We start from the raw sequence: 12025 nt of genomic DNA, 5'->3' as shown, positions 1-12025 counted from the left end.
CCATCAAAAAATGCAATAATAGGTCTACGCGAGTAACTTTTGCATCTAGCAAAGTTACCCCTACTAGTATATACCATTTGTTTTCTTTGGTTGGAAGACTGGGCATTCTAAAGAAAATGATGAGCAACCAAAGAGATTCATTTATCTTTATTGATTTACTTATTTATTATTTTTGTACGGTAAGAAAAAGTATGTTCACTATAACCAACATATACAGTGCAACACATACGACAATTGCAAGAGATTGGTGTGGAGGGTAGCTTTAGGCAGATCAACGAGAGGGATCGTCATGGTCAAATTCCATTCCCTTGGATTCGGACGAGATAGGTGGGGGTGTTACACTAACCCAGCAGGTGGAAGGTTCATTTGACTGCTCTCTTGAGTGCTTGAAAAAGGAATTCAGTGTTAGTTGCATTGCACATTGCCTCTTCTCATGTAACAGCTCATAGTAGCAACCAAGTTCTAGCATAACTTTGTGTTCCACTTTAGAGTTTTGTTCAAGATTAGGGTCTTTATCAGCTAACAGATTTAGACCTTCATCTATAGGGTTTAATGCTTTCGATATTCCTTTCACTGTCAGACTCCATTCCTCTTTAACCTCCGGGCTTTCACTCGCTGCTGCTTCTTCCTCTTGAATGTGATGCTGCTCCAGTGCAAACAGATCTTTGACAATTCTTGATGATGCAAATCAATTAAATCATTAACATCAGTTGCCTCCACTTCACCGAACCCTATCTTTTTAGTGAGTCTCACACATTTATCTTTAGTTTGTGCAAAATCTTCATTGGTATCAGAGCTTTGAAGGCATTGCTAAGATCTGGACATAATTTAGGATCTGGACATAATGCTAGGAACTTTGATTACAGTTATGTGTAACTTCATGCCATGCAGCAACAGTGAATTTTAAAGCATCTTTTCTATTGAAGACTTGCCAATATTGTTCCACACTCATCTGTTCGTGGTCAGTCTTGTCAATTAGATCAGCCAGAATGCACTTTAAATACAGAGCCTTAAAAGATTTAATCATATGTTGGTCCATTGGCTTGATATTGAGGTTGTATTTGCCTGAAAAAAAAAAAAACAACCTTGATATTGGAACAGAGATCAACAATACTGGGTGGATGGCTTGAGACATTATCAAGAATAAGTAAGATGTTGAACGGAATTCCTTCTGCCTTGCAGTGAGTCACCGAAAAAAAACAGGTGCTTGCCCTTGAGTATAATGTAACTGGGAGCATGTCAGGATCTCAAGACTAGTAACCCACCAAGTAACACTCCCAATTCGGACCCCAGAACAGAATAATCAAGTGCAAACTGCTCTGGTTCAAAAGGACTTAGTTCTATTAGGAGACTCCGTTGTCAGGGAGAAACGGGAAATATTTTATTTATAATATGGAGTAGAACCAGGGTATGTCTGTCTGTTGGAAGCAAATTTAATGATATCACCAACAGACTGTCAGATTTTAAGGGGATTAAAGAGAATATTATTATTCATGTAGGGACTAATGATATTAAGCACGCACGATGTGATGATTTGTTAGACAAATATATAGGAACCATGCTGAAGAAATGCCATGAGTTAGGTCAGAATGTCTGTGTTGGCAATTCTGCCCAAGCATGATAGGAGGGACTATATGCTGAAAGCCTTGTGGATTAACTCAAGACTTGGAAGGGCTCTGCAAGGCTTTTGGGGGGAAATTTTTATCAGCTTGGCCTGCACTTGTAGGAAGAAAGAATCTGTTTTGTAAAGATGGGATACACTTAAACAAAGGTGGTACAAGGGTTGTTGCCAGTATCATTGAGGATACCTTAAAGGTTCAGGGAAACTGCTAGTTTTTTTGGGGGGGGGGAAAGGGTAGTATAGATAACTGCTTATCCGATAATTTTTGTCAAAGTAATTCCTGCACATACCTCAAGAGTTCTTGTTTACTGCAACATCATATTAGCAAGATGTTCTGAGTGCAGAAACCTTTCAAATGAGGCCGGTAGTTAATTCCAGAGAAGCAAGCTTAAATAACTTCAAGGGGTGAGTCAGGGTAACTATACAAGAACAGAAACTGCTAGCTTGGGGGGGGGGTACTCAGACTAAAAGATTAACAGTGGCCACAGGCAGAGGCAAAAGTGATTCTTGCACTGCTTTTATTAGAATGAGCAGCAGACTGGAAAGCAAGGTATTGGGAGTGATAGTGGAACAGGTAAATACATGGGCTGTGTTAGGGTAACTAAGAGAAGAAACAGGTACATGTACACCAATTCTAGGAGTATAGTTAATAAATTTAATGAGTGAAGTGCTGGTCAAGACATCAAAGGCAGATATTTTTTGGATATCAGAGACATGGTATCACACAATTGGAATATGGGGAGTACACTGTGTACAGAAAGGATAGGAAGGGAAGGAGGGGTTATGCCATTAGTTAAGAAACTCAATCTCAGGAAGTGCATCCAGTTGATACAGATGGAAAGTGCATTGTTGAGTCAGTTTGGTGTGACATGAGCACTGGGAAAGCAAAAATGAGGGTAGGTGTGTTTGTTATAGGCATAAGGACTCTGATGGGTACAATGAACAATTATACAGAGAAAGAGTGGGCCATTAAATCAGAGTGTCTTATAATGGGGGATTTTAACTTTCCAGATATTGACTGGAACTTGTGATTTGGTCTCCCGCACATTAGCAAGACTTTTGTGGATTTATTGGAAGAAGGTTTTCCACAGCAACATGTTCGAGAGGCAACAACACTCAGTGTTGCCATTTTAGCGGTTTTCCCGCTAGATTTAGCGGAATTGCTTCAGGTTTAGCGGATAAAAATATGAAATAGCGGATAGCGGATTTTTTAGCGGGAAGAGTATAAATGTTTAGCATTTTATGTATTTTGGCAATGTAATATTTAAATTAAGAAATATTCATTTAAGAATTATTAAATTAATTGTTCAATTAATTATTTAATTAAAAATAAAAATAATTCATAATTGAAATAGTAGGGATATCATATTTCATAGTTTTTTTTTTATAAAGCGAAGAATCGGTTTCATATTATTCTGGATTTCCCTGAGGAGAACCCCAACAATTTTACGTAGTTACGCTCGCGGTCAAACGACCTGATCACTGGGTCATAGCTATAAATTGTTGGATCAAATCTAAAAATGTGGAAAAAATTCTAATGACGCCTTTTTTTGAAACCGCGAAGGAATGGCATTGGATAATTTTTCTTCGTTGTATTTGTTTGGCTTCCAAGAAATGCGATCCGAGTTACCAACATCTCTTTCAACGTTTCTAATAACCACAGAGCAATAAGTAATAAGAGTAATAAGTAATAATTATTTCTAATAACCACAATGTAATAATATCTTAGTATAGTCAGTCCTCGTATAGCACGATAGTTGTATTCCTAGAAACCCTCGTGCAATATAAACAACAGGCCCTATGGGAAAAATTGGGTTAGGTGCCGACCACCCAAGATTGAACACACATTTGTAACCAAAACATTACCAAACACAATAAATAATCGTAATAAAATACGTATTTTATTACGATTGTTACGTATTTTATTACGATTGTTACGTATTTTTTATTACGTAAAGGTCGTAATAAAATATTGCTAATGCTTTTGCTTGTATCGTAAGCAAACTTGTTTTTTGTTTGATTTTTCTATCCAAACAGATGACAGCCGTTCCATCTCTTCCAATTCTTTGTGTCTTAATCTAATGGATTTTAATTACACTTTTAGTTGTTCCTGCTATCAAAGTTGCAAAGTTGTTTTTATTTTCTCCGCATTCTTTGTAATTCTCGGCGTTGCCTCATTTAGGTCTGTAGCACGTGCAATATCACATGGTCTTTCATTTCGCTCAAAGCGTTTCACGATTTCATATTTTTTTCTCTATTGACAGAGGTGGACTGGCCATAAGCCTTACCTTACGGGATGGCAGACAAAAACAAAACGAAATATACCCAAAATTTTCGGAAGGAATCGTTAGCTCTACCACAATTCAAAGACTGGTTAGTAGAGATTCCAGGACATCCAACTCGAGCAAGATGTAAATATTGCAAGTCTGATTTTACTGCTAAAATTTCGAACATTAAAAGTCATTTAAAAACTTTCAAACCTATTAAGTCAGCAGAACCATTTTCACCTAATAGATCAGGCAACCAATCTAAATTAAATTTTCACACCAAGAATTTACGAACAGTGGAAGCTGAAGCAAAGTTAAGTTTGTTTGTTTGTGCTCACTCGTCAATACTGGCAATAGACCACCTTGGTGAATTATGTAAGAATGCATTCCAAGATCAAACAGCCAAAACTTTAAAAATTCATCGAACAAAATGCAGTGGCATTATAAAATATATCCTACACCCCCACTTTCAGAAAGATTTATTGAAGTCAGAGCTCAATGGCTTTTCAAACTATAGTTTGTTACTAGATGAATCAAACGGTATTAGTGTAACAAAACTATTAGGTATTGCAATTGTGTATTATGATGAGCAATTCGATAAAAGAGTTTCTACATTCTTAGTTCTTGTAGAATTAGATCAGTGTAATGCCGAAAATATTTCAAATTCAATTAAAATAACGCTGGAAAATTTTAAACTTCCTTTAAATAATCTTGTGGGCATTGGGACAGATAATGCTAGCGTTATGATTGGAGTTAATAACAGCGTTTATACACATTTGAAGTCCGATGTACCGAACTTGATATTAATTAAATGCGTATGTCATTCTTTGCAATTAGCAGTATCTCATGCAACCCGCGAAACATTCCCTAGAAGTCTAGAATTCATGATAGCTGAAACTTATAATTGGTTTAGTAAATCCACCAGCCGACAAAATCAATTCAAATATTTATACAGTGCCATAAACGATGGTGCAGATCCGAAAAAGATAGTTCATTCATGTCAAACAAGGTGGTCATCCATTGAAGTTGCTATAACAAGAATTTTAGAACAGTATATTGAATTAAAAGCCCATTTTGAAATAACTCGTTTGACTGACAAATATTATACTGCAGAACTTCTTTATTCAATGTTTGAATAAAGTAATTTAGCGTATCTTTTATTTTTAAAAGCTATCTTATCTGAAGTACAAAGAGTAAACAAATCTTTTGAATCAAATACTGCTGATCCTACATTATCACTACATGATTTAAACACGCTATTGTCGATGATTGCCAATAAAATGTTTTTACCAAATACACATATTGAAAGGATAGAAGAGGACATTAATAATTATTTAGACCCTAAGCCATATTTAGGTTACCAATTTGAAAGAAAAATAAATGAATTAATAATAAATAAACTTAACACAACAACAGATGAAATTTCAATAAGAGAGAGAGATGCCGTAATTTCTTGATTGATTTGTATCAACAATTAAAACAATGCCTTCCGGACAACATAAAAGAATTAGAAAAAATGTCATTAATCTCAGTTAACAATATATTAAAGCAACAAAAAGGACCACTGATAAATTTATTACAAAATTTAAAATTGTCGGAAGTAGAAATTGAAAAAATTGAGCAACAGTATATAAACAATACTCTCGTTAAATGGGAAAACTTCAACAATACAATGAAGTTTTGGTCAGAAGTTTCGAAATATCGAGATGCAAGCGGTGAAAATCCATTTAAAGAAATTAGCGAATTTGCATTGGGTATTTTAATTTTGTCATTATCCAATGCAGATGTGGAAAGAATATTCAGCAACTTAAATTTAGTAAAAAACAAAACACGCAACAGAATGAGTGTTGGCATGGTTAATCCAATCTTATCACTATGATACGGGCTCAAAATAGTTGAAAAGTGTTGTAGAAATTGTTTTAACTGAAGAAGTGCTTCGCAAAATAGGTACACAAGAAGCATATGATGAGGAGGTATTGAATTTCGAAATTAATTTAGATTTTTAGATATTGATTTTATATTAAAAACAGAAAAATAAATAACTATTTATATATACTATTTGTTTGTTTGTTTTTATTCACTACAAAGTACAAACAAATGAAAATTTAAAAAATTTGGCAGGTCAAGTGCTAAAAATAGCGGATTTTGAGTATGCGGCTAGCGGGAAATATTATTAAGAGTTGGCAACACTCTTTATCTGATAATCAGCAGTGATTATTCATGCATTATGAATTTGCAGATAAAGGAACCACTGGGTGACAGTGATCACAATGTACTGATGTGGAATTTACTTAGATATAATTACCATCAAGAGTAAAGGGAAGGGCCTTTGTTTTCGTAAAGGTGACTACAGGGGTCTCAGACAATTTTTAAATTCTCTACACAGTAGGATCAACTGATGATGTTACCAATGATGATTTCTAAATGGGAAGCCTTCAGGGACTTAATCTTGGAGGCTATTAGGCTTTTCATACCAAAAAAGGAATACTGTTCAAGGTTTAGGCTTAATTGGATGTCAGATGAATTAATGAGGCTCGTGGCAGAGAAGATAAATGTATGGGATGCATATAAATTATCAGGTGACACAGAAGCCTATGGATATAAAATAGTCTGTAATCAAGTCACAAAGGAAGTTAGTCAGATTACGAGAAGTATTTGGCAAAGGATGCAGAAAAACAGCAAAGAGTTCTTTACTTATGTGAATTCTAGAAGGAAAGGGATGTTTCAGATTGGACTACTTAACATAGATGGTTTGACTATTGATGATGATTATGCTGAGGCAGCTGATAAACTGAATGAGTATTTTGCATCTACATTCACACATCAGGAGTTATTTAAGGATGGGAATGCCAGAAGTTTATCAAACTCTAACAGGGAGCTAAGTGATTTTGTAATAAGTGAGAGCAAAGTGGAGGAGAATTGTTGAAGTTAAACATAAGGAAGGCCCTTGGGGTGGACGGGATCTATCCAGTTATATTAAAGGAGGCAGCAAAGGAAGTAAGCAAACCCTTAGTCATAATTATGAGAGCTTCCTTGGACACAGGGGAGGTCCCCATGGACTGGCGGTGTGCAAATGTATCATCAGTTCACAAAGTGGATTCAAAAGGTGAAACAAGTAACTACAGACCTGTTAGTTTAACTTGTGTTCAGGGGGAAAATAATGGAGTCACTGGTTAAAGAAGCATTGCAGGATCATCTAGACAAGACTTCAGTAATAATTAAGACACAGCATGGGTTTGTTAAAGGGAGGTCTTGTCTGACCAATTTAACTGGATACTATGATGTGGTCACAAATGAACTGGATGCAAAAAATAATTTTGATATCATATACTTGGATTTCAGGAAAGCTTCTGATACTGTTGCACATGGAAGACTGCTGTACAAATTGGAGCAGTATGGCATTAAGGGTAAGTTGCTACAATGGATAAAGGGATGGTTGAGTGGGAGACGACAACAGAGAGTGGTAATCAATGGACACTGCTCTTTGTGGATGAATGTTATTAGTGGAGTTCCTCGGGGTTCAGTGCTGGGCCCATTGTTGTTTTGTATATTCATCAATGATATTGATGAAGGTATATCAGGCTTAATGTCCAAGTTTGCAGATGATACAAAGGTTGGCTGGGTTGTTAATGACAATAAAGACAGTATGCTTCTGCAACAGGATCTAGAAACGTTAGGCAGATGGGCTGAGAAGTGGCAACTGAAGTTTAACATTGACAAATATAAAGTACTGTATATGGGTAGCAGTAACCCAAGAGAAACGTACCAACTGTGTGGTCCTACACTCAGGGAAGTGGAAGTGAAAACAACCTGGGGGTAATTGTGCAGTCAGATAAGAAGTTCTCTGAGCAGTGCAGATGGGCTGCCTGAGCAGGTCGTGAAGTCTTATCAATGATATGTAGGAATTTTGCTTGCAGGGACAGGGGAGGTGGTTATTCTGTTGTACAAGGCAGTGGTCAGACCACACCTTGAATACTGTGTACAGGTCTGGAGGCCTCATTTTAGGAAGCATGTAGAGTTGCTAGAATGAGTACAAAGAACAGCAGCAAGATTGGTAAGGGGAACAAAGGGATGCTCTTACCAAGAAAGGCTTAAATTCTGCAAATTGCAGCACCTGGAGAGTAGGCACATTCGAGGTGATCTGATTGAGGTGTATAAAGCCTTGAATGGGTTGAGCAAGCTGAATACTGATGGGATTCTTCCTCATGCTCAGATTAAGAACCTGAAGGGGGGGGGGCATAGATTCAAATTGAGGAAAGACAATTGGAGAATAGGTGTGGAAATTTGCCTTTAGCCAGTGGGTAGTTGATTGGTGGAATTACACCTCTTGTTGTGGAAGTTGATAGCCTAAATAAATTTAAGGCTGAACTGGACATTCATCTGGAATGAATGGAGGAGTGAAATGGGATTTTTTTTTTTTTGGCTGATGCTGCATAAGTTTGCTTTCTTGCATCATATGCCTCTGCTAATGCTAACACTAATTCTTAATTGTTTTTACAATAATGTCAGAAGTGTTGTCAATAAAATAAGTGAATTTGAACTGATGGTTAGGAGAAATAATGCTGACATAATAGGGCTTACAGAAATGTAGTGCCACCTGGAGATAGGGGTTGATGAGTTTCAGTATGGTATGTATGTATAATGTATTTAGGAATGACAGGGTAGATGGGGGGGGCATGCTTCTTATCAAAAGCAGCCTGAGTGCAATGGAACCCTTCCCAGATTCAGACATTTCATATGCTAGTATAGAATCTGTATGGTGTGAGATAGTTGGAAGCAAAGGTATAATGAAAGTGGGAGTAATCTATAGGCCGTAGATGACTTTCATCAACTGGTGAAGTACCGCCACTTTGCTTATTGGAGGCTTGAAGTGGTGAAACCCATGTTTAGTCTCTAGAGCAAAGTTTCCGGCACCCCCCTCCCATACTTCTCCTTCAACCCATGCATAACCCAAGCACGGTACTAAGTACCATAGGTTCTAATACCTCTGGTGTTTGGGGTACACATAAAAAAAAAAAAAAAAAAGCCGACCGGGCTAGCCGAGTGGGTAAAGTACCTGCCCGGCAACCCAAAGGTCGCGGGTTCGATTCCCGCCTCGGGCTTGGATCAAAGTACTGCAAAAACCTTGGGAGGTGCAATATGGCCACAGAAGCCGATGTGCCAACAACTACCAAATCAAAAAAAAAAAAAACACATAAAAAAAAAAAAAAAAAAAGGCCAGGCGATTGTGAAGATTATGGTGAGAGCCTTTACATCCAAATGGAATGTGCAAGTAAGCATGAATATCTTATGGGTGATTTTAATTTGCCTCTAATTGATTGGAGCAAATGGGTAGGAAACTCAACATGGGGACAAAATTTTTAAATCAACTAAATGATTGTTATTTGTATCAACATATCAGGGAAAGTACTAGAGAAAAGAATATTCCAGACCTGATCATCATCCATGAACCAGATGACATAAATGGGGCTGACATACAGAAACCCAGTAGTAGGATGTGATCAGAGTTAAACAGTGGATGATGAAGGGAGAGGTAGCAATAGTTAAAGGCAAATGAATAGGTTATAATTTCAGGAAAGGAATGGACAGTTTGGGGAAATTCAAAGGTCAGTTGGATGCGTGGGTTGTGTGTTTCTATTTCTTTTATTATTTATTTATTTTATTATTATTTTACTCTTTTTTATTATTTTTTTTCCCTGGTGCAGCATAAGCCTTAGGCTTCCTTGCAGCATATGGCCATTACTAATGCTAATACACTTCCAATTCTGGTCATAATTGAGATCCAAGATAACTTGTAAAAATAACAGCAGCCATCCACCCTTTAGGGATTGAGTACCAGTAAATGGGCACGTACAACCTGTCATAACCTTTAAATGCATGAGACTTTTGATAGTGGTAAATCTACACAGGTTTTAGTTTGAGCTTCTATATTAGAAGCAAACAGATGTTAGTTGATCTTTCACTTCCTTAAAGCCAGGTGCAGTCTTTTCAGCAATGGAAATATAACTGTGATCAGGCATTTTTTTTTTTTTTTCCCAATATAAACCTGTGTCATCAAGGTTGAATATCTGTTAGGGTATGTACTCCTCCTCCTCCTCCTCTATGATCGCCTTCAGTTTCACAGGGAATGCATTCGCAGCATTTTTATTGGCTGACACAGCTTCTCTACACGTTTTCACATTATAAAAACCATACCATTGATGGAAATTCGCAAACCACCCTGAACTTGCTGGAAAGGGCTTAACTTCCTCATCCTCATGTTCTTTTAAATCAACACATGAAATTTGAACTCTGGCTATGAGCTTTCTCTTGCACTAGGCTAATGTTTTTTTATTTTAGTCACTTATCCACATAGCTGCAATTTTTTTACACACCTTCCATCAAACATGACCAAGCATACAACTTTTGTGTAGTTAAGGGCACACCAATCTTAACACTCTCTTTAAATTTTATCGGCCCTATCTCGAATAGTACGTAATATGCTCTCACCTTGTTCATAGCGTTTAAAAACTCCCAGTTTAATTTCAAGTGAAATTGATTTCCTCGAGCACTTACCATCATTTTCACTAGAATTATGAGGATGCTTACTAGAGATACGGGTAGTAATAAAAAAATAAGAAGTAAAAATAAGCACAAAATAAAAAATTAGGCACTTCCAAAATAGACGACCAATTAACATTCTTCAGCAAAACAAAATGAGAAAATAGCAGGCTATTGCGCTGGCCCCTTGTGGTGCTTTCCGTAAATATGGTTGCTGCACATTATTTTAAATTTGTGTAATTTAAACACACATAAATTAAGAAGTCACTGTATTAAGAAACATTTATCATTATCTGATAAGTCTGTGATAAGGCAGACCATGACATGTAGCATGTATAAGTGTTATGTAACTAATGATATTGTTAGTACAAAATAAATTCAGCTTTAATAATTACAGATTTCAGTATGTTAACTTGATTTTTCTTTTTAGTTCATATATAAGTTAAAACCCAGTTGTAACCCAAACTGTTTTCAAGAAAAGATTTCCCCTTGGTTTCTCTACTCAGAATTTGAGAAATCTATTTAAAAGTATCAGTATAGAATGTTTGAAAAGCAGGGCTTGAATTTGAGGTATTGCTCAAAACATCAAAGGCAGATATTGTTGGGATATCAGAGACGTTGTGTCACACAGATATAAGTAATGCGGAACTGGAATTTGGGGAATACAATGTGTATAGAAAGGGTGCAAGAATTTTTGCTGATGCTGTCGAGGCAGTGTTAGGTGGGTCGGAAAACTGCTAGTTGGGGGGGATACAAGGACTAATAGATTAACAGTAGCCACTGGCAGAGGTGGAAGTGATTCTTGCACTGGTTCTATTGAAATGAGCAGAAGCCTGAAAAACAAGATGCAGGATATTTCAGAGACTGCTGGGAGTCACTGCGGTACAAGTAAACACATGGGTTGTGTTAGGGTAGCTAAGAATAGAAACAGGTGCATGTATACCTGCGTGTACACCAATGCTAGGAGTTTGGTAAATAAATTTGATGAATTTGAGGTATTGCTCAAAACATCAAAGGCAGATATTGTTGGGATATCAGAGACGTTGTGTCACACAGATATAAGTAATGCGGAACTGGAATTTGGGGAATACAATGTGTATAGAAAGGATAGACAGGACAGGAGGGGAGGAGAGGTTATGCTATTAGTTAAGAAACACATAAAGTCCAAGGAAGTGAAGCCAGTCGACATCGATGGACAGGGCAGTGTCGAGTCAGTTTGGTGTGACATAAGCATAGGGAAATCAAAATTGAGAGTAGGAGTGTGCTATAGGCCTAATGACTCTGATGAGTATAATAAGATATTGTACAGGGAAATAGAGTGGGCCAGTAAATCAGAGAGTCTTATAATGGGGGATTTTAATTTCCCAGATATTGACTGGAATTTGTGGATTGGTCACTCGCACACTAGCAAGGCTTTTGTGGATTTATTAGATGATTGCTTTCTACATCAGCATGTTCGTGAGGCAACAAGAGGGAGCAATACTCTCGATCTGATTATCAGTAGTGATTCTTCATGCATTAAGAATCTGCAGATAAATGAACCACTAGGTGGCAGTGATCACAGTGTATTGAAGTGGGATTTACTCAAGGAGGTAAC

Source organism: Mastigoproctus giganteus, chromosome 6, assembly GCF_048544385.1.
Source record: "Mastigoproctus giganteus isolate SK-2022 chromosome 6, ASM4854438v1, whole genome shotgun sequence".
Taxonomy (NCBI): Eukaryota; Metazoa; Arthropoda; class Arachnida; order Uropygi; family Thelyphonidae; genus Mastigoproctus; species Mastigoproctus giganteus.
This window is presented reverse-complemented; position numbering follows the sequence as displayed.